The sequence below is a fragment of the Hemitrygon akajei genome, chromosome 7 (genome assembly GCF_048418815.1).
Source record: "Hemitrygon akajei chromosome 7, sHemAka1.3, whole genome shotgun sequence".
Lineage (NCBI taxonomy): Eukaryota > Metazoa > Chordata > Chondrichthyes > Myliobatiformes > Dasyatidae > Hemitrygon > Hemitrygon akajei.
This window is the reverse complement of record NC_133130.1, coordinates 52,908,102-52,932,398: the sequence shown is the minus strand read 5'-3', so window position 1 is coordinate 52,932,398 and position 24,297 is coordinate 52,908,102. Positions and strand designations below refer to the sequence as shown.

At 41.4% G+C, this 24,297-nt stretch overlaps 1 long non-coding RNA gene across 1 annotated transcript in view; it reads left to right on the top strand.

The window, feature by feature from the left end:
* The first annotated feature begins 342 nt into the window (after positions 1–342).
* Positions 343–24,297, top strand: part of LOC140730446 (uncharacterized) — a 48,013-nt gene continuing 24,058 nt past the window's right edge. The window contains exons 1-2 of the long non-coding RNA XR_012099615.1: positions 343–453; positions 4,820–5,055. This is a non-coding gene — a long non-coding RNA (uncharacterized lncRNA). The remainder of the gene's footprint in view (positions 454–4,819; positions 5,056–24,297) is intronic.

Genomic DNA, 24,297 nt, shown 5'->3' with positions numbered 1-24,297 from the left:
AACATCCCAAGACACTTCATAGGAGCATTATCTTCATCACCTCTAAAGGCTTTGCAAGCTAGTCAGCACAATATATATAAGCTATCCAAATCTCCTTGGGCTTTGCATCAGCACCGTGAAGCATTTTAACTGATTTTTTTTCCCTGGGACCAAGGAACACAAGGACCAATTTGTATGGAATTTATAGCACAGTTTTTCCAATATGTATTACCATAATTATGTGATTAATAGGGGGAGGCAGTGTCTTTTTACCTGTATTTCTACTCCAATACAGAGATGATCTTTTGGTTGTTGGGGTGATGAGTAAGTAGAATGTGATACAGCTTTAACTCCAAAGATGATATCAACTGTGTATTCATTCCCCAGAGAGAAGATCAGCATCTGATCTCATCTGAAAAGGAATTTATGATATTTCTGTCTTCTGAACCAGAGAAGCAAAGCTGAAAGTCACAGGTAAAAATTATATGGGAGCTCTAATCAAGCAGTAGGTACTTTTGAAGCTAACAAATTTGTAAGGATAACAGATTTTAGTTTATCACCAGATCAGGGTTATTATCATTGCCATTTTCAGATTTTTGCTAAAATGCAAGTCAATGAAAGAAAATTAAATGAATTTTAATAATTTTTGAACAATCCATGATTCCCAACAACTTTGGACCAAAACTTGTTGTGTCTTGACTTGAATTTTTATGCTCTTCGGTGGTTTCCCCTGAAGATTTTTTCTACAAGGTTACTTTGTGTGAGAAGATTCTTGGATTTTGAGGAAAATGATGTTCAACTTTGGTTGTAGCAGTAATGGCAAAGTAAATCATGAAAGTTGCATTTTTCCCCACATATATACCCCATTTCCCTGGCTGCTCCTGCTTGTCTATCACTAACAGGATGAGGTTGTACACGTCAGCCAGAAAGCCGTTTTACACATCAGCTGTATGTAAGACACCTTCGCCCCAGGAAAGGGCTCTAAAGAAGTTGGAAGAACCACTTCAGGAATTCCCTTGTTGAACCACTTGATTATGGATCGTGGGGGAACCTTGTCAGTGTTTGTCCCAGCTGGTGGAACACGATTCATGTTGGAGCCTTGAGGTTAACGGGTGGGGGGAAGCCGCTGAAAGAGTGCAGAAGCATAAGTAGCAAAACAGTAGTCTTAGACTCCTAGGAGATACAGCACAGAAACCGGCCCTTTAGCCCACTGAGTTTGCACCAATTACTCTGACCCACTTTTTTCTCCCCACACTGTGATCAATTCCCTTGAAAATCATTTATCTACACACGAGGCAATTTTTTACAGCAACATACACACATTTTTGGGATGTGGGAGTAAAGTGAAGGGTGCAGAGGAGGCCCACGGGATTACAGACTCAACACAGATCAGACTGGAGCTCAGGATTCAGCTTGAGCAGTTGGAGCCATGAGGCAGCAGCTTTACAAGCCGTGCCCCTCTGCTGTCCCAGACTGACCAGCTTGACGATATGAAGTTGTGTGAAACTTCTCTTCGAATGTCAGCTATTAAAAATTGTCAATTAGAGAAACTGGAACATGTCTGTCTAACATGTAACAGAATTTCTTTTGCAGTAAAAAGCCACTGAAGATTAGCTTGATTAACCATTGTTTTACTAATCATTAACATTGTTATCCATGACTGACATCACTTGAAAACTGGATAATTGCAGCAAGTCCATGCTGTTGTTCATCCGATCTAAGCACCACCTCTTGTTAAGTGTGCCGCAGGGACCTCGAGCATGAATTTGCTGATGAACTATTCACGTGCCCACTGAAATCAAATAACCGATGATGTTGTGGTCATTCTCAATTTTGAAGAATGAACAACATCAACATGGCAGTGCTGTCTCTGTCTAAATTCCTATTGGCTGCAATGTCTACCTCACAGAAGGAATATATCTTACTGACCACCTTCTGAAGTGCAAGGTTGGATCCTTAAAACCCATGTAGGAGAAACTATTCAGAATGTAGACAAAAATTAGGCTATTTCAGAATGAATAAAAGGAATCAATGCACTGAATTTTGTTCTTCAATAAAAAGCAAAAAGTCTCATTCTATACAATAATAGATTGGCTTTGAAATCCTGTCTAATTCATTTTCCCGTTGCCATTTTCTGAATTAGTTTCTCCCATTGGTGACTATTTTCATTCAAAAGCTTTGAGACTTAACGTAAGAGCATAAGAACGTGTAAAATAGGAGCAGGAGTGGGCCATCTGGCCCATCAGGCCTGCACCACCATTCAATAAGATCATGGCTGATCTGGCTGACAATATCTTCTTTCAATAACAAGCACTGAATATTCAGAGCCCTGCTTGATTCTGCCCTTAGCAAAACTAATAATAAATTTTTCACTTCTTTCTTGTCTCTCTCCTTACTATCTGCATGTTAATCAGATAATAATGAATTCATTACTTTGCCAACTATTTACACCTGATATTACACTTGGAGTCAAAACAAAGGCTTGACTTTAAGTTTAACTATTTAATAGACTTTGGATGTTTTAGAGTCATCTCAATTTGGTAACTGTTATGCTCTAAATATATTTGGAGGAAATAACTTAAAAGAAGAATTACACTGATTGTTATCCAGTTCAGCAGAAAAAGCAGCAGGGTTATTTTGTGTCTTCCAGATATCTCTAGGCTTAAGCAAGTTCCACTTTTTGATTCAAAGTGCAACTTTGCTTTGTTCTGTGTGTAGTTCCACTTCCTTGTATTGTATTAAAGATGCTTTCTTCCTGAAAAAGTGGAAGAAAAGTCAGAGGATGCAGTCAATTACATAAGATTATTTCTGTTACAATAAAATTGTATGATATGACAAAAGTAAAAAAGAACCTGTGTTTCTATACTGTTTTAAATCTATTCATGATATTCCAGTATCTTTAATGGCCAACAAATCATATTTTGAGGTGTGTGGAAAGCACAGATAAAAGCTTTTGTTTAACAAGGTCCATAAGGAGCAATGCAATAAAATGGCAGAGTATGGAGAATTGGACATGCAGATATACATCCAAAATAGACAGTGTCTATGACAACAGTGAATCCAAACTATATGGGAGCATCCCGCTCCCTCCGAATAAACTGGACCTGGTGGCGTCGAGATTCATCGTCACCGAGGAAGATGTTAGAAATCCAAGGAAGGCGACGGGCCCAGATGGCGTCCTGGGACGGGTTCTCCAGGCCTATGCAAATGAGCTAGCTGGAGTGTTTGCTGACATCTTCAACTGCTCCCTGCTTCAGTCTAACATCCTGCCGTATTTTAAGAAGGCAACGATAATCCTGGTGCCGAAGAAAAGCAAGGTGGCATGCCTGAATGACTATCGACCTGTGGCTCTGACATCAATTGCTATGAAGAGCTTCGAGCGATTGGTTATGGCACACATCAACCATAACCTACTGGTCAACCTTGACGCTTTGCAATTCGCCTACTGGAGCAACAGGTCAAGGGGAGATGCCATCTCTCTGGCACTACTTTCCTCCTTAGAACACCTGGAGAATAAAGACGCATATGTAAGGCTCCTTTTCATTGACTACAGCTCTGCCTTTAATACCATCATTCCAAATAAACTGATTCCTAAGCTCTGGAACCTGGGTCTTAGCACTCAGATCTGCAGCTGGATCTTCAACTTCCTCACAGACAGGACCCAGGCTGTAAAAATAGGGGACAAGCTCTCCTCTACAATCACTCTGAGCACCGGTGCCCCACAAGGCTGTGTACTCAGCCCCCTGCTGTACTCACTGTACACCCATAATTGTGTAGCCAAGTTTCCATCAAACTCAATATAAATTTGCTAATGACACCACAATTGTAGGCCGTATCTTGGGTAATGATGAGTCTGAGTACAGAGAGGAAATTAAGAACCTGGTGGCATGGTGCGAAGACAATAACCTATCCCTCAACGTCAGCAAGACGAAGGAATTGGTTGTTGATTTCAGAAGGAGTAGCGGACCACACGACCCCATCTACATCGGTGGTACGCAGATGGAACAGGTCAAAAGCTTTAAGTTCCTCAGGATGAATATCAAAATGACCTGACTTGGTCTAACCAAGCAGAGTCCACTGGCAAGCAGGCCCACCAGTGCCTTTACTTCCTGAGAAAGCTGAAGAAATTTGGCCTGTCCCCTAAAATCCTCACTAATTTTTATAGATGCACCGTAGAAAGCATTCTTCTAGGGTGCATCACAACATGGTATGGAAGTTGTCTTGTCCAAGACCGGAAGAAGCTGCAGAAGATCGTGAAAATAGCCCAGCACATCACACAAACCAATCTTCCATCCTTGGACTCACTTTACAATACACGCTGTCAGAGCAGTGCTGCCAGGATAATCAAGGACATGACCCACCCAGCCAACACACTTTTTGTCCCTCTTCCCTCCGGGAGAAGGTTCAGGAGCTTGAAGATTCGTACGGCCAGATTTGGGAACAGCTTCTTTCTAACTGTGATAAGACTGCTGAACGGATCCTGACCTGGATCTGGGCTGTACCTTCCAAATATCCGGACCCGACTTGCACTACCTTACTTTCCCTTTTCTATTTTCTAATTATGATTTATAATTTAAATTTTTATTATATTTACTTCGATTTGTACTTCAGGGAGTGCGAAGTGCAGAATCAAATATCGCTGTGATGATTGTACGCTCTAGTATCAATTGTTTGGTGACAATAAAAGTAAAGTAAAATAATCCCTTTCATCCCTTTTTGTATTCTGGGCATCACTGCTGAGGCCATCTTTTATTGCTGTTTCATTAATGCCCTTGATAAACTCTTTCTGCATTCCTTCTGGTTCAGCTAATCCCACAGTACTGTGTATAAATTGTTCCAGGATTTATATCCAACAACGATGCAGGACACTTACTACTGAATTCAAGACAAAGCAGCTGGTTGTGAAGATGTACAAACAAGTTGGATGAACTCAGCAGGTCGGGCAGCATCCGCTGAAATGAGCAGTCAACGCTTCCTTCTCCAATACCACATAACTAGGAGTGCCAATGTGTGATTGGATCTCATGTGAATGAGCCTAATGGAAGGTGGAGACACACAACTCCGATCTATTGCCAGGTAGGACTTAGTAAATTTTTAGTAAACTGAACCCATTTGTATGTTTCTGAAGGGTAAGGTAGGTTGGGATGGTAGAAATGAACTTCTTTCTTCCACTTCAAGGTAATTTTTAAGAAGTTTAGTTGCCGTTTTGTGAAGGGTTTCAACATTTCCCTAACAAACATTTCCAAAAGAAACAAAACTCCCAAGATCACAAAATATGCCTTTTTAAAATGTAAAACAAAACTGTGTCTCTGTTTGCTGTTGCTTCTCTTGTTCTTCATCTCGATGCTTACATTTGCACCTCTCTTCAGGCTCTCCAACACAGAGGGTCCAGTAGCTCTCTGGAACCTTTTTCCAGTTTCAAGAGCAATTGTACACTTGATGCACTGGTCACGCTAATGAGCAATTGGTTGTGGTGCTTTTCAGAGTTAGTATCAGTGCATATGAAGAAGTATGTGCAGTCCATGCCACTCTGTATGACTGGGAAGCCTTCTATCCCAGCACGGCATAGTGCTCCCTCTATTTGTTGATTGCTGAAAGAGTGTATGAAACATAGTTAACGATATTTTTGCTGAGAGATTCAATGGTTTCTTTCACACAACAATGGAATATAAACTGTAAGATCTTACAAATATCTCCAGAAATATAAACATTCATAACAATGTTCAATTTAACATTCACTACCAATTCAATCCTTGTTCAAGGCTATAGCAGATGACAAATTTTACAATATCATCAGTAAATCTCAGAACTTTCACATGCTGCTAGTTGCTGAGCTCACATGAGGCACCTTTTACCCCAGAGTATTCCTGGTGGATATTGCCCTCTACAGAGAACCCTACTACCCTCCTCTGTTATACAGGTTCGCACTGCTCTGAATGGCCTCCTAGTTAGGTGGTGTTGGAGAAGGAAACATCTTCATGGTCAATTGCTTCGTACAGAAGCCTCAAATTTAGTAGCAAGTCCTTCAGCACTTCCTATTCTCTATTCTGCAAGACAGCCTTATGTTCTGCACTCTTTTGATGGATACTCTCTACTTTCCTCCCAAGCCTTTACAGATGTCTCTCAAATGTGCGCACCATACCATAGTTGCCATTGCACAAGGCTAAGGCCTCCTGCAGTCTATGAGAGACAGGATCTAATGATCTGAACTTTGCACGATCTTAAACAGTTGTTTGGAGAAATTACAGATGGTGCTTTCTCTTTATGCTTCCCCATTTTTCACATCTTCCTCTGAATTACTTCTCAAATGGAAGGGGGTGGGGTGTGTGTTACCTGGTAATTGTAGCTTATTGCAAATGATGTAGGGAGTATGAATGTTTCCCCCCTTTCATTTTTCCTGTCATAAAGAATGCAACACAGATGTCTGTGAACATTCCGTACAGCGAGCGAGACCTGCTGTAGGAAATGAATAACTGCATATTGCCCTATAAATTCCACATGCTGAGTTGCAGTTTTTATGCCAAAGAAAATGAGTTTTGCTGATGGTGAGCTATTTATATCAGAATTTTGAGAGCTAAGTCATTTGCAAATTCATTGGATTAGTGATTAATGTAAAACCCATGTAAAATGGTAATAATCTGCTGGGGTGCACGAGAATTATACTGCAGCTTTTAAAAAGCCAGTTCTGGCTGGAGATCATATCAACAGGCTGGAGGAGCAGACCTGGCTCACTCACTTGACTGTTAGCCAGATGGACTATACGTCCCTTGCCAGTTCTGTGTGGCTACAAGAAAGAGTAGCACAGGAGACTCTGACTAAGGCAGGCAATGAAAGCAGCAAGGCAAAATAAAGGTGGCACCTTATAACTAATGCTAGTCAATAAAGATTACTGGATGAAGCAGAACAAAGAATGGGCAGGTGGCCTTTTGTGATAGGAAGCCTATTAAAAAGATCACCCCAGCTATGTAAAAAGAGGAAAATACTACAATATTGATCTGAGCCACCAGGTAAATCACTTTTCTCTTCACCTTGACTCATTTTCACAGGGCTGCCCATGGTTTACGTCACACCTGAGAATCAGAATCAGGTTTACTGGCACTCTCTTACATGATGCAAAATTTGTTGTTTTGCGGCTGACATAAAATTCCTAAAATTATGAAATAAATAAACTGCAAGAACAAAAAAGAAATGATTAGGCAGTGTGTCCATGGACCATTTAGAGATCTGCAGGTGGCGCAGAAGAAACTGTTCCAAAGTCATTGAGTGTGGGGTTTCAGGCTTCTGTACCTCCTTCTTGATGGTAGCAATGGGAAGGGGGAGCATGTCCCAGATGGTGAGGGTCCTTAGTAATGGATGCCTCCATATCGGGCTGAGATGATACTCCCTACCATCCATCTATAAAAATTTGCTAAGGTTTTTGGTGACATACAAGCTCTCCTGGAACTCCTAATGAGGTGGAGCCTCTGGCATGCCTCCTTTGTGATTGCATTTTCTCAGAAGACCCTCTGAGAAGCTGACACACAGGAACTTGAAGCTGCTCACTCTTTTCACCCAAACCCCACAATAAGCACTTGTGCATTTTCTCCCAATTCCCCTTCCTGAAGCCCACAATCAATTCCTTCTCTTGTTGATGTTGAGTGCGACAGCACTTAACCAGCCAATTGATTTCGCTCCGCCATGTCCCCTCGTCACCATCTGATATTTCAGCAACAGCAGCAGTTTCATCTGCGAGTTTATAGATTGTGTTTGAGCTGTCTTACCCACACAGTCATGAGGGTAGAGAGAGAGGAGCAGTGAGCTAACCATGCATTCTTGAGGTGGACCTGACTTGATTGTGACTGAGAAGTAGATGTTATCACTGACTGTTGTGAGGAGTTTGAGGATCCGGTTGCAGAAGGAGTTACTGAGACCATGGTTTAGGTGCTTGCCGTTGAATACTGAGAGGATGATGATGATATTGAATGCTGAACTACACCGATAAACAGCAGCCTGATATGTTTCGCTGTTGTCCAGGTGCTCCAAAGCAGAGCAGAGAGACAGTGAGGTTGCATCAGGTGTTTATGCCCACGAGCTAAATATTTCTAAAATTGTCTTGTTGCACTATGAAAAAAGTCAGATTACATTCAAGATTCCATAATAGTTGAAATCAACAACAAAACAGTACTACAGATCATTTCTGGAAAAAGTAATATTTTGACCTAAGTAGGCAAGGTAACTATCACAAAATGACTGTAAAAGGGACAGATGTACAACATATTACTACATCTAGCCATTAAACATTATTGTTATCAATTACTAGAATGTGCAGTCATAAAGAATTATTCCCCATTTTGACAAGAGGATATCGTTGCTATTTCTAGTTCAGCTTTTACAGGCTTTCGGTACATATGTTTCAAATAGGAGTCTTCATTTAAATTTATGGAAACTTATTGCAGGAGGGAAAGGCTCATAGGTCATTGTATGCAACATAGGGACTATCATATATGCCTGGCACTCAGCTTGCAGGTTGGCATCTTCCTGCGATGGTGATAAACTTGCGGACCTGAACTGTATTAGTGTTTACGTGTTTACTGTGTAACCATGACAATCACCTGAAGAAGCATGAAACTGCAGATTCCCATATCTTTCTTTTTCTTAGAGTTAGGATGAATATTTTGCTCCTGGAGCTTTGTGAGTCTTTGGAACTCTGCTTAAAGCGCAATGGAAGTAGAACCTTTGAAAATGTTTAAGAGAAAGGTAGATTGATTCTTGATTACTTGAGAAGCAAGGCAGGTGTGGAGGTAGTGGTGGTGAAAGTTTGCCAGAGCACGTAGGGGGAATGTGAAACTGAGATTCAAAGTTCAACCAGATCAGCTGTCACTGGATGGTGGAGCAGATTGGAGGGGCTGAGTGCCCTACTCTTGCTCCTAATTTGTACGTTCTGTGTCCTTAAAGTCAAAGGGATAGTTTTCACCTTTTCTTGACTAATTTCCTCCTTTTCTGCAGATCTGTCTCATTAATGGATAGCAAAAGACAGTGGGTGTGACTAATAAAGATAACAAGAGGAAACTGTAAAGTGTAATTATAAGAAAGCTGAGGAAGTTGATAGTGGCATGTAATACTGGGCTGGTTCACATGGAGACTTCTGCAAAGGGAGAGGATGACAATAAAAACTATGGCTACTTCATGTGTTAAAGTGACAAAAAATGTTTCTCCTTTTGGTAGTTGCCTGAGTACTTGACTTATTACAATTGTGACAAGGTTACTGAGGGATAAAGTAATTATACAGGATACAGTGGAAGAGAAACTTGGTCAATGGTGGCATGCATGGATCCCAGCTGCTGGCTGTTCTCACTTCTCATATCTCAGAATGGACTGAGATGTGTACTGAATACAACTGATCGTCATATTCCGAGGAACTAATGAGAAGCACTTGGATTTATCCTCCAGGATTGCTAAGGAACATTCACATCAAAACCACATTTTAACTTGACTTTGTTGTTGCTATTAGCATCAGGCTTTTGCACTACATTTCTGTGACAATTTGCGTAATTGTGTTCCAAATTAACCTTAAGGTAGGAAACAAAATTACACGAACACCCCTTCTATTCTAGGGGTCTAGATTTTTTGTTAACTTGTAACCATGTGCTTTAAAATTGGTTCAGGAATTGTAATTCCAAAGGACAGTGATTTTACAGTTACAAACCAGAGTTCCTAAAGTGGCCATTTTGCAAGTCAAGAACTTTCTTATTTGACATTCATGGGGCAGGCAATAGAAACCCACACGTGTTTTGCCCAATAACATCCCAAATGCCTCGTACTGATGGGATGCATTGAAAAGCCATCTGGGACTTCTTCAGGATTTGAAAGTAATGAGTTTGTTCTTTCCTCTTTCTTTCTCCAATTAACTCTCATCTCCTAAATCCACACCAGATGGGAAAATCTGCCCCTGTATGTTATACAACTGCATTTTTGCATCAGACCAGGTTTGCAAAGTGTTCAGTGTGTTAGTGCGGTACTTTAGGGGCAATTTTATGAACTGGCATATTGCTCTGTCTGACAGGAGCACGTATCAGCAATTTGGGCCTAAGCCAGCAAAGCAGATTCCTAAAATTTATCCTTTTATAATCTGACTTAGAGCTGACTTCAGTGTATTCAGTCAGATCTGCCTGGCAACAGAGTCAGTACATTTACATTTTTAAACGGTTGGCAATAGAGCTCTGCACATTCATAGAAAAACGCATGTGCAGAGTCCCTCTCAGGACCTGAGCTGGAAATGGAGCCAAGCAGTGTCACGACCCTACTGGCTGTGCATGGAGATTGTAAGCACTCATTTGAGGTCTGTATCTACCATAGAATTGCAGCTCTTTTGTTTGTGTCTCCCTTTTTCTGGTTTCTACACTCCCCCACTTTCTTTTTCCCTCTTCTTATCTTTCGTACTCTGTGATACCATCTCAGATCAGTGGGAACCCTGGGGAGGAAGTTGTCTTTTGTAGCTACTACTCAGTGAGAATGGGACTACCAAATGCTGGATGTAGTCATATCATGGCATCTGGATTTATTGAAAAGAATTAAATAAAAGAGTGTTAATCTTTTAACACTTCAGTTAATCTTCAGTTAATCTTGCAACATCTCCTCACCATAAATGGCATAGATGAATTTCTTCCCTTTGTCTTATTATTTGCCCAGTCCAGTCAAATGCTGTGAAATTGATACTCTTGTGATTTTTGATCAGTCTGTCAGACGACTGAGCTTCCAAATTGCCACTCACTTCAATTATCATGTAAAGACAACTCTGTCCTCTGTTTCCTAGAATGTCCCAATGAATCTCAATGTACACTTAAGAAGCACCATCTCATCTTTTGATTGGACATAGAAGAGCCATTCAGACACAATATTAAGTTCAATAGCTTTAGATAATGATCTTACTTTTCCCATTTTCACTTTCTCTAAACTCTTTGAAAATCAAAACAACTGCATTTCCTGGGAAACTAAGATATTGGAAACACTCATGGAAATCCATGCACTGAAAAAACGAGCTGATATTTCACTTTGAACACTCATTAGAAGTCAGCTTTCCAGTTCATTTGATCTGAAGTGTAAATGCTGCCTCCTATATTAAAAACAGAAAATGCTGAGATAGTTGGCAGGGCAGGCAAATTGTGTGGAGAGTAAAACAGAGTTAACGGATTCCAACCGTCCATCAGAATTCTAATCAATTCACAGGAAAGAATCATTACCCAATAAATGGTGAGAATGTGGAACTCATTTTAAAGGAGTGGCTGTGGCAGAAAACAATGGCACATATAAAGAGATGCTGATTAATAAATGAAGGAAATAATGAGGGGAATATGAAGGAAATAAAGGATATGAGCGCAGTGGGGGCAGTTAGGGTATTTAAAATTATGAAGGGGATAGATAGAGTTGAAGTGGATAGGCTTTTTCCATTGAGAGTAGGGGAGATTCAAACAAGAGGACATGAGTTGACAGTTAGGGGGCAAAAGTTTAAGGGTAACACGAGGGGGAATTTCTTTACTCAGAGTGGTAGCTGTGTGGAACGAGCTTCCAGAAGAAGTGGTAGAAGGCAGGTTCGGTATTGTCATTTAAAGTAAAATTGGATAGGTATATGGACAGGAAAGGAATGGAGGGTTATGGGCTGAGTGCGGGCCAGTGGGAATAGGTGAGGGTAAGTGTTCGGCACGGACTAGAAGGGCCGAGATGGCCTGTTTCCGTGCTGTAATTGTTATATGGTTAAAGAGGTAACCCGAGTGGGAGAGAGCTTAGGTGGAGTGTAAACTAAATTGGAATCATGCATGGAATCACAAAATCATAGAATGGTTATTGTACAGAAGGTGCCCTTTGGTCAGTCAAAACTCTACTGGCTTAATGTAATAGGATGTAGCTAGTCCCACTCCCCTGATTTCTCCTCAGAGCCTGAAAATTCTTCATGCTCATATAATTATCCATCTTTACCCTTGCCCTTACCATCTCTGCCAGTGGATTGCAGACTCAAGACACTCACCATATGACAAGAAATCTTTCTTATGTTAGTTTTAGGTTTTTTCCTTATCAACTTCACTCTGTTTCCCATAGTTGCTGATCCCTCAAGCAATGGAGAGTTTCTCTCAGTCTACTCTGCTATTAACCCTTGTGATTTTAAGTCCCATCCTTCTGATTCCCTTGCAACCTTCTGAACAAAAATAACTCCTTTAGCATATCCACATCATGAAAGCACCTTAGTAAATTTCTTCGGCACCCTTTGTTGTTGTTCTTAAAGTGTGAAACCTGTAAATGAACATGATATTTTAATTGTGAAATGGAAAATCCTACAGAAAGTAGTGGATATGTCCCACTCCATCACAGGTAAAGGTCTCTCCACCATTGAGCACATCTACATGAAACACTGTTGTAGAAAAGCAGCATCCATCATGAGAGACCCCCACCAACCAGGATATCCTCTCGTCTTGCTTCTGGTGACAGGAAGTAGGTACCGGAGTCTCAGGACTCACACTACCAGGTTCAGGAAGAGTTACTACCCCTCAACCATCAGGCTCCTGAACCAAACCACACTCAGCTTCTTTTGCCCCATCACTGAAAAGTTCCCACAATCAATGTTCCCACTTCCAAGGACACTTCGTCTCATGTTCATGATATTTATTGTTTATTGATTTATTATTATCTCTTTCATTCTGTATTTGCACAGTTTGTTGTCTTTTGTACACTGGTTGAACACCCAAGTTGATTCTGTTGTGTTTATTATTCTATAAATTTATTGAGTATGCCCACAAGAAAATGAATCTCAATATTGTATTTGGTGACATACATGTACTTTGATAATAAATTTACTTTGCATTTTGAACTTTGATGACATATACAAATCTAACGTAGCATCATTGTTCTTCTATTATGCCACTTTGTTCAAAAGACTGTGTATATCTTTTAGAAACATAGCCTCCAGTTTATATATTCTTATTTTCCTAACCAAAACAAAATACTCAAGCATAGGTTGATAAGTGACTAGTAGCATTCTTGCTCCAAAAGTGCCAGGCAATGATATTTTCAGTAAGAGAAAATCTAATCATATTCCTTTGATGTCCAATGATACAATATCACTGAGTCTCCCACCATCAACATTATGGAGGTCATTTTTGACTAGTAATTCCACTGGACCCACCACATCAATTTTGCAGCTGTAAGTGTAGGCCAGATGCTGGGTATCCAGCAGAGTAACTAAGCTCATCACACCCCAAAGCCTTTCCATCATTCCATCTGACAGAACTCACCACACCCCAAAGCCTTTCCATCATTCCATCTGACAGAACTCACCACACCCCAAAGCCTTTCCATCATTCCATCTGACAGAACTCATCACACCCCAAAGCCTTTCCATCATTCCATCTGACGGAACTCACCACACCCCAAAGCCTTTCCATCATTCCATCTGACAGAACTCATCACACCCCAAAGCCTTTCCATCATTCCATCTGACGGAACTCATCACACCCCAAAGCCTTTCCATCATTCCATCTGACAGAACTCATCACACCCCAAAGCCTTTCCATCATTCCATCTGACAGAACTCATCACACCCCAAAGCCTTTCCATCATTCCATCTGACGGAACTCATCACACCCCAAAGCCTTTCCATCATTCCATCTGACAGAACTCATCACACCCCAAAGCCTTTCCATCATTCCATCTGACGGAACTCACCACACCCCAAAGCCTTTCCATCATTCCATCTGACAGAACTCACCACACCCCAAAGCCTTTCCATCATTCCATCTGACGGAACTCATCACACCCCAAAGCCTTTCCATCATTCCATCTGACAGAACTCACCACACCCCAAAGCCTTTCCATCATTTCATCTGACGGAACACTCTCCACTTGCCTGGATGAGTGCAACCCCAACAGTTCACGAAGAGCTTGACCACAACCACGACAATTTACCACTTGAACCACCAGCCCCACACCCATCTAAACATCTCACCCCTCCACCATCAGCGCACCACGACTTCAGATATAGCAAATACACTGCAATTACTTGCTCAGGCACCTCTGAGCAACTCCCAGACCTACAGCTTCTATCACCAAGAAGGGCAGAGGCAGATGGGAGTACCTTCACCTGCAGTCTCTCTGCCAAGTCATGCACTGTTGTGATCAAGCCGTCATTGTTACTGGGTCGTATTCCCACCCGAAAGCCGAGAAGGTGATGCTCCATACGGCGACACCAGATTCTGAAAAATGACTGAACTAAAAAAAATCTAACTGCTAATATTCTAGATCCAGATTCAGGTTCATTCATTTGTCACATTGTGGTGAACTACATATACCTGTCTGGACTGCTCCTGTGGCTCCTCCCACAGACCCCTGCTGACTGTTCCTGTGGCTCCTCCCACAGACCCCTGCTGACTGTTCCTGTGGCTCCTCCCACAGGCCCCTGTATAAAGGCGACTGAGGCCTGTTGCTCTGCCTCATTCCCCAGGATGTAGTGTTGTTCATTCTTCCAGTCAATAAAAGCCAATATCTCGCTTCCTACGTCTCAGCGTGAGTTATTGATGGTGCATCACACATGTACGTCAAAATATAGAGCGAAATATGTCATTTGTGTGAAAAACCAACGCAGCTGAAGGATGTGCCGGGGCCAGCCCACAGGTGTCACCAGACATTCAGGTGGCAACATAGAATACCCACCTTGTTTGCAGAATGCACAAGCAACAACAACAGCAAAACAAGCTCCTGACCCCCCTCCCACCCACCTACCCATGCACACACTGAAGCTGAATCCCTAGACCTTTATGTTGAACAAAGGTGAAAGGTCACAATTTCATAGTCCTCAAGTATCATCTCTGAATCTACTGATCATGCAAGAACATGACCAGAGCCTCCTGCAATTTCCTTCCCTTCTTTGCTCAGACTGATGTACGGTGTTATTTTAGGACTACAGCCATGCTCTCCATCTCCATGAGTATATTTCCTTTTGTGTCTCCTCTCAGTCTCACCTAGATCTCCTTATCAGTCCTGCTAAAATCCTCTCCCTGTTGACATGGGTATGTCACATTCACTTTATGTTAACTTTCTGCTTCTTTTCATATTGTCTCTTTGACCCTTAGTTTCCTTTTCTACTTACCCTCTAAATTTATGCTAACCAGCCTGATGCCAAATGCTTTCCTATCTGGTTTACTCTCTAGCTTTTTGGTTATTCTTTGAAAAAATATTAATCCCTGTACTCGGCACCCTCATGAGAATGTATAGCAATAGCCGCTAAAACATCAGCACTTTCATGGCTTCCCATTGTTTAATTAATGTTTTGCCTGCCAAGCTTTGATTCCAATTTAACCAGGCTAAATCTGTTCTGATGCCTTTGAAACTACCCGTCCTCCAATTAACTATTATTACTTTGCAATGGTCTACATCCTTTTCCATAGTCATTCTGTGTACCTTGTGCAGTTATGATCACTGGTTTCTTGATGTTTTCCAACTGGCCAGGCTCTTTATCCAGAACCACTTACAGCAATACCACCTCCCTCAGTTTCTCCTGAACATGCTTCATAAACTCCTTCCCATCATTGGCTCTTTGGTCTTTATTTTATTGTGCTGTGCATTTCAATGTTGCAGGATATTATTTTCCAAGAGAGGTTATATAGGCCAAATAACATAACTGTTTGCATAGAATTCAGCAATTCCAGGAAAAAAAAGTTGAAGCAGTCACATTTCTAATCACAATGATGCTTGTGCAAAGACAAGGCAGTGGCATTGTCAACAGATATGAATTTTAAGCTTCAGGTCATCTGGATAATTACTTATAGTTGTCATTGTAACTATGTCCTTGTGCAGCAAGCAAGGCCAATGAGGAGAACAAAAATTTGGTCCAATAAGTGCCCACATTTGGGAACAATTTTATTTAGTTTTTATTTTATTTGGCTTCACAAATCAACTCAATGTTTTCAGCCAGTGAGGCGAGGTGGGAGGTAGGAACATAGAAGTACAGTAAACAAAGCTGAAAGCACAAAACAGGTCTGTGGTCACATAAAGATATAGTACAGCGCCTGACACAGTGTTAAGTGTTTGTAAGTGATACAACTACAGGAGATGGGCAGATGCGAAGTTGCACCACAGGGTACCACCTCCATAGGCAAGCATTCGGTTTACTACTCCCTTTTCTGATCAGGGGTAGGCTACTCTGTCCCTGGAGCTTGCTCAACTCCCAGTCTTCATTACCATTATGCTCTTTTCCCTTCAGAATCAATTTACCTCTCCTCCAATTTCTTGAAAGATTCTGTTTTCACCTCCATTTGAGGAGGATATTTCTAAAACTCTCACGACTCTATGAAAACATTTCCAGAATCTCCACAGAAGGAAACATTCCCTCCATGTCCATCCTGTCAAGACCCTTTGGGATCTTAAGTGTGTCAGTCAATTCACTTTTCACTCTTCTAAGCTCCAGCAGATACAAGCCTATCCTGTCTGATCCTTCTTCATAAGGCAACCTATTCATTCCCAGTATCATTACTGGGAATGTATGTTACACTGGTAACATATGTTACTGTATGTTACCAGTCACGGTAACATACAGCATGGAAACAGGCCCTTTGGTCCAACTCATTCATGCTGACTAGTCCTATCTATCCAAGTTTGGCCCTTCGCTCTCTAAACCTCTCCTCTCCATGTGCTTATCTAGATACACGAAGAAGCAACCCTGATGTTCTTTTTAAATATTTCATTTCTGATCTTAAACATATGCCCTCTCATTTTTGGCACCCCCTCACAGGGAAAAAGACAATGCGCTTTCACCTTGTTTGTGCCCCAATATGATCTTATATACCTCTATCAGGTCACCCCTCAATCTCCTATTTTCCAGGTAATAAAGTCCTAATTTATGCATCGCCCCTTGTAACTCAGTTCCACAGGTCCAGGTCAACCCTGGTAAATCTCTTCTGTACTCTTTCTAGTTTGGCATCATCTTTCCTGTGATAGTGTGACCAAAACTATACCCAGTACTCCAAGTGGATCCTCACCGATATCTAATCTAACTGTATCATAACTTCCCAACCCCTATATTTTTTGCACTGACTAATGAAGACCAGTGTGCAAAATGCCTTCTTCATCATACTATCTACTCAAGAAGCTGCTTTCAGTGAATAATGCACTTGCTTTTCAAGGTCCCTGAGTTTCATAATGCTCCTCAGGCCCTTACTATTCACTGTACATCCTACGCTGCTTTGATCTAATAAAACACGTTTACTTATTTGGATTGAAATTCAATTGCCAATCCTCAGCTGACATACCTAGTTTGATTAAGACCCCCTTGTAATCTTTCATAACCTCCTATACTATCTAGAACTCCATCCTCAAACTTACTTGTGCATTGCTTGTACATCCACTTCTAAATCACTTATATAAACTACAAACAACAAAGATCCCATCTTCAATCCCTGTGGCATACCACTAGACACAGGCCTCCAGTCTGAGAAACAACCCTTGACAGCAGTCACCCACAGCTTCCAACTATTGAGCTAGTCACAAATACAACCCTTTATCTCCCTTGGGTCCCATGCCATCAAACCTTCCAGACCAGCCTGTCAGGAGAGACCTTGTCAAAGGCCTTGATAAAGTTCATATAGACAATATCCACTGCTCTATTCTCATATACCGTCTTGGTTACCTCCTTGAGGAACTCCAAGAGATTTGTCAGACACAACCTCCCACACATAAGCCATGCCAAATGAGTCAGACCCTGTCTCTCCAATTATTGGTAGATCTTGTCCCCCAGAAGCCACAGCCAATGTCAGACTCACTGGCTTGTATTTTTCTGGTTTTATTTTGTTATCCTTTTAAAACAATGGTACCATATTACCCACTCTTCAGTCCTCCAAAACCACACCTGTGGCCAGAGATGAATCAAAACTCTCTGCAAGGGCCTCCATGATTTCTTCTGTAAATTCACACAAGGTCCAAGAATATACCTGGTCAGGCCTTAAGGATTTATCCGGTTTAGTGCCCTTTACAGCCTCCTTTACCTCCTCTTCAAAATCGTATGTGGTTAAGACAACACCCCTCATTTCCCCATTTCCTTAGCTTCTATTGTTTTCTCCACAATATAAACTGAAGTGAAATGTTCCATCAAAATCTCATCCAATTTCTTTAGACCCACACACTGACAGCCATGCTTATGTTTAAGGAAAACCTAGTAACCCTCTTGATATACCCTTAGAGTATTCTGGCATTCTGCTTCACCTTGCTTGCCAGATTCTTCTCATATTTTGTTTTTGCCCTCCTAATTTTTCTTTTGGATGCACTCAAGACCATAAGACCATAAGACATAGGAGCAGAATTAAGGCATTCAACCCATTGAGTCTGCTCTGCCATTCCATCATGGCTGATTTATTATCTTCCTTAACCCTATTCTCTTGCCTTCCCCCCCGTAACTTTTGACACCATGACTAATCATGAGCCTATCAACATCTGCTTTAAATGTTTCCAATGACATGGCCTTCACAGCTGCCTATAGCAATGAATTCCACAGATTCACTACTCTCTGGCTAAAGAAATTCCTCCTCCTCTCTGTTCTAAATGGACATTCCTCTATTCTGAGGATGTGCCCTCTGGTCCTCAGCTTCCTCACTATAGAAAACATCCCTTCACATCCACTCTATTTAGGCCTTTCAATATTTGATAGGTTTCAATGAGATCCTCCATCATTCTTCTAAGCTCCAACAAGTACAGGCCTCTTGTAATCATCAAGAGATTCATTGGTTCCCAATTGTCTATGCACAGTATATGCCTCCCTCTTTTTCATAACCAGAGCCTCAATATAATTTGTCAACTAGGTTTTCCGAAACCTACCAGCCTTGCCGTTCACCACAACAGGAATACGCAGACCCTGAACTTCTGACATCACAGTTTTAAAGGCTTCCCACTTGACAGATTCTCTTTTCCATGCAAATCATCTCATCCAATCAACCACTGCAAGATCCTTTCTAAGTGCTCCAAAATTTGCTCTCCCAAACACAAGAAAATCTGCAGATGCGGGAAATCCAAAGCAACACACAAAATTCTGGAGGAACTCAGCAGGCCAGGCAACATTAATGGAAAAGAGTAAACAGTCAATGCAGGCCAAGACCCCTAATCAGTACTTTTTATTCTTTTCCATAAATGCTGCCTGGCCTGCTGAGTTCCTCCAGCATTTTGTGTGTGTTGCCCAACATTTTCTTTGTCCATTTCAGGACTAACCTAAGACTGACTATTTCCTTCTCCATAACTATTTGAACATTAATAGAGTTATGATTACTGGATCCAAAGTGCTTCCCAAAAGACACTCTCCCACATTCCCTACCTCGTTCTCCAGGAGGAGGTTCAGTGTTGTGCCCTCCCTAGCAGATCCCTCAACACATTGATTAAAAAGCGTTCCTGGGCTCATTTCATAAATTTGCCCCTATCCAAAGCCTTTCACACTATGGTTGACCCAGACAATATTAACCTAGTAAACCTATTCTGAACTGCTGTTAATCCATTAATAAATTTTGTTAAATAAGGAGACCAGTGCTTTATACACTACTCCAGATGTAATTTTACCAATGCTCTTTTTAACTGAAGTGTAACCTCCCTATGTTTCCATTGTGTTAGCTTGTTGAAACTGCATAATACCATTTTTGTGAATTGTGTTCAAAAACCTGGATCTCATGGCACCACAGACCTTCAGGATAGTACCCTATTTAGATTATATAATTTTTTTCAGCCCAAAATGGATAACTTCACATTTTCAAATACTTTCTTAAGGTCCAACTATTGTTCATTATTCATCTATCAATTTCTGTCTATCCAGAGCGCATATTACTTCTCCAAAGAACTTAAATAAATTGATAGAACATGGCTTTGATTTTACAAAGCTCTGTTGACTTTACCTGATTAGCTTGATATTTGTCAAAGTGCCCTACTATAAAGTTGAAACAGCTTCTAATATTTTCTCCCTAACAAATATTAAGCTAACTGAACCGTTGGTTCCTTACTTTCCTTTTACCTTTTTGAACTAAGAGGCTATCTTTGCTCTTTTCCAATGTATTAAAATCTTTCCTGAGTATAAAGAAATTGAGAAAATTTAAATCAGCACATTAACTATTTACTAACCAGTTCTCAGAGTTCTGACCAGTGGTGATCTGGACATCGGAAGTCTGGAGTGGAGGGGACTTCAATCAGGTCCGCTGCCTGAGGATAAAAGGCAGAAGCGGTTCATGGCACCGTAGTAGAGCATTGACCAGTGACCAATTGGCATTTGGGATTAATTAGTAAGAGCAAATTAAAGGAAGGCAGGGACAACCATAGTGACCATCATCTGAGTGGACATAGTCAGTGTGGTGATCCTCCATCTGCTTTAGTTCTTTGAGGCTTCAGCAAAGAGAGTCTTCACTTAGAGAAAGCAAATGAAAGAGAAACTCAAGTCTTTCCCTTCTCTTCAGGTAGGATAGTGCAATGCTGCTGTTGCAGGATGTGGGAAGGCAGGAAGCTGCAGCTTCTAACAAGCTGCGTTAAGGAGTTGGATAAACTCTGGATCATTCAGAAGGATGAAAGTATGACAGGAAGGACCTATAGAGAGGTAGTTACACCCAAGGTGCAGGACGCAGGAAAATGGGTACCAGTCAGGAAAGAAAAAGGGGTTAAGGAGCCAGAGAGCCAGTGCAATGTACCTCTATGACCAACCCCCTGAACTTTGGATAGGAGGCAAGTTAGGAATCAAAAGGTTGCCCATGATGTGACAAAATCAAAAAGGGTGAATACAGACTGAAGCTTTTGCATCTGAATGCATGCAGTATACAGAATAAGGCCAATGAATTTGCAGCACAGTTGCAGATTGGCAGGTACAATGTTGTAGGCATCACTGAATCATGGCTGAAAGATTATAGCTGGGACCTTAATGTCCAGGGATACACATTGAATTAAAAGGATAGGTAGGAAGGCAGAGGGGGTAGTGTTGCTCTGTTGGTAAAAAATGAAATTAAATCATTAGAAAGAGGGGACATAGTGTTGGAAGTTCTGAATCATTGTGGATAGAGCAAAAGAACCGTAAGGGTAAAAAGACCCTGATGGGAGTTGTATACCGACCCCTAAACAGTAGTAAGGATGTGGCCTACAAATTACAATGGGAAGTGGAAAATACATGCCAAAGAACAATGTTACAATACTCATTGGAGACTTCAACATGCAGGAAGTCTGGGACAATCAGGTTGGTGCATGGCTATAAGCAGCACTGGGGCTCCATAGGGGATTGTATTTGCTCCCTTCGTGTTTACTCTGTATACCTCAGAAGTTAGATACAACACTGAGTCATGTCATCTGCAGAATTTCTCTGACGACTCAGCAATAGTTTGGTGTCTAAAGGGAGGACGGGAGGATGAATACAGGACCCTGGTGAAGGACTTTGTCAAATGGTGCAGGCTGAATCATCTGCAGCTCAACATCAGTAAGACAAAGGAGATGGTGGTGGACTTTAGGAAGACTAACCCTGCACTGCTCCCTGTTACTGTTGATGGTGAGTATGTGGATGTGGTGAGGACTTACAAATACCTGGGAGTGAACTTCAGTGACAGACTTGAATGGAACATCAACCCAGAGGCTGTATACAAAAAGGGCCAAAGTTGCAGTTATTTCCTGAGGAGACTGAAGTCCTTTGGCGTATATAGGCCTCTCCTTCACATGTTCTACCGGTCTGTTGTCACTAATCTGTTTTTCAGGGGTGTGATGGGGCAATGGCATCAACACAGGTGATGCCAATAGGATCAAAAAACTGATTAGAAAGGCTGGCTCTGTTATAGGAGTCCAACTGGACGCACTAGAGGCTGTGCTTGAACAAAGGGCCCTACTGAAAATCCTTGCTATTCTGGAAAATGATTCTCACACACCTTGGCTGAACAGAGGAGCATTTCTCATAATAGGCTAAGACAAATGTTCTGCTCCAAATTGTGCAATATGAGGTCATTCTTACCCTTAGCCATTAGGCTGTATAATGAGTCAACCTATAGCCAAGGAAATGATGTCCCCTCCTATTAGACTGTTTGAGGTAATTTATTTTTTATTCTTTCTTAATTCTCTTCTAATATTTGTATTTTTGTATATCTATGCACTTTTTATGCTACCGTGACACTATAATTTCCTTTGGGATTAATAAAATATCTATCTATTACAGGTTGAGTAATTTCTGGAGTGCCTACAAGATGGTTTTTTAGAGCAGTTGCCCAAGCTGCAACTCTTCCCTCTCTGCGCCACCGATGTTGTCCAAGGGAAGGGCATTAGGAACCATACAGCTTAGCACTGGTGTCGTCGCAGAGCAATGTGTGGTTAAGTGCCTTGCTCAAGGACACACACGCAGCCTCAGCCGAGGCTTGAACTAGCGACCTTCAGATCACTAGACGAACGCCTTAACCACTTGGCCATGTGCCAACACGCATTAGTAATAATCTTTCAAGAATTACTAGATTTGGAATGGTTCTGGAAGACTGGAAAATTGCAAATGACAATCCACTCTTCAAGAAGGGAAAGAGGCAGAAGAAAAGAAACTATAGGCCAGTTAGTCTGACCTCAGTGGTTGAGAAGGTGTTGGAGTTAATTATTAAGGATGAGGTCTCATGGTATTTGGAGGCACATGAGGAAATAGGCCATAGTCAGCATGATTTCCTCAAGGGAAAATCTTGCCTGACACATCTGTTGGAATTATTTGAAGAAGTAACAAGCAGGATAAACAAAGGAATATTACTTGATGTTGTGTACTTGGATTTTCAGAAGGCCTTTGACAATTGCCACAAATGAGGCTGATTAACAAGCTATGAGCCCATGGTATTACAGGAAAGTTGCTAGTATAGATAATGCAGTCGCTGATTGGCAGAAGGCAAAGAGTGGGAATAAAGGGAGCCCTTATTGGCTGGTAGCTGGTGACTAGTGTTCCACAGGGGTCTGTGTTGGGACCACTTCTTTTTACATTATATGTTAATAATTTGGATGATGAGATTGATGGCTTTGTTGCAAAGTTTCCTGATGATATGATAAGTGAAGGGGTAGGTAGTTTTGAGGAAGAAGAGAGACTACAGAAAGACTTAGATTAAAAGAATGTGCAATGAAATGGCAAATGTCAGGAAGTGTATGGTCATGCACTTTAGTAGAAGAAATGAAAGGGATGACTATCTTCTAAATGGAGAGGAATACAAAAATAAAAAAAAAACAGACACGAAGGGACTAGGGAGTCCTTGCACAGGATTACCTAGACATTAATTTTCAGGTTGAGTCTGTGGTGAGGATGGCAAATCCAAGGTTAGCATTCATTTCAAGAGGACTAAAATATAAAAGAAAGGATGTAATAATGAAACTTTATAAAACACTGGTGAAGCCTCACCTGGAGTATTGTGGGCAGGTTTGGGTGCCCTTTCTAAGAAAGGATGTGCTGAAACTGGACAGGGTTCAAAGGAGTTTCACGAAAATGATTCCAGGATTGAATGGCTTGTCATATGAAAAATGTCTGATGGCTTTGGGCCTGTATTCACTAGAATTCGGAAGAATGAGGGTGACCTCATTGAAACCTTTTGAATGGTGAAAGGCCTTGATAGAGTGGATATGGAAAGGATGTTTCCAATAGTGGGAGAGTTAAAACCAGAGGACACAGCCTCAGAATAGGGGGGCATTCTTTTAGAATGGAGATGAGAAGGACTTTCTTTAGCTAGAGAGTGATGAATCTGTGGAATTCTTTGCCACAAGCAGCTGTGGAGGTGAAGTTGTTATGTATATTTAAGGCAGAGTTTGACAGATTCTTGATTGGTCAGGGCATGAAGGGACACAGGGAGAAAGCAGGAGATCGGGGCTGAGAGGAAAATTGGATCAGCTATGATGAAATGGCAGAGCAGACTCGATGGGCCAAATTGGCCTAATTCTGCTCCTTTATCTTGTCTTATGGTCTAGTAAGACCCTAGGATGAAGACTATCTGAACCCTAGGACCTGTCAGCCTGAAGCAACAGTTTGCTCAGTATTATTTCCTTGTGATTGTGATATTTCTGATTCATTACCTCCCTATCAATTACCAATGCAGGGGTCCTGATGAAGGGTCTTGGCCTGAAGTGTCGACTGTTTACTCTTTTCCATAGATGCTGCCTGGCCTGCTGAGTTCCTCCAGCATTTTCTGTGTGAGTTGATTGGATTTCCAGCATCTGCAGATTCTCTTGTCTTTTAGCCTGGTTGATGTATCTGCCATTTTCTTATTTTCCAATATTGATTCCCTGGAAACACGTTCTAGACATCCAATACTCGCTGAGTTAACTCTTATAAATGCCCATAGAAACTTTTATCACCTGTTTTTG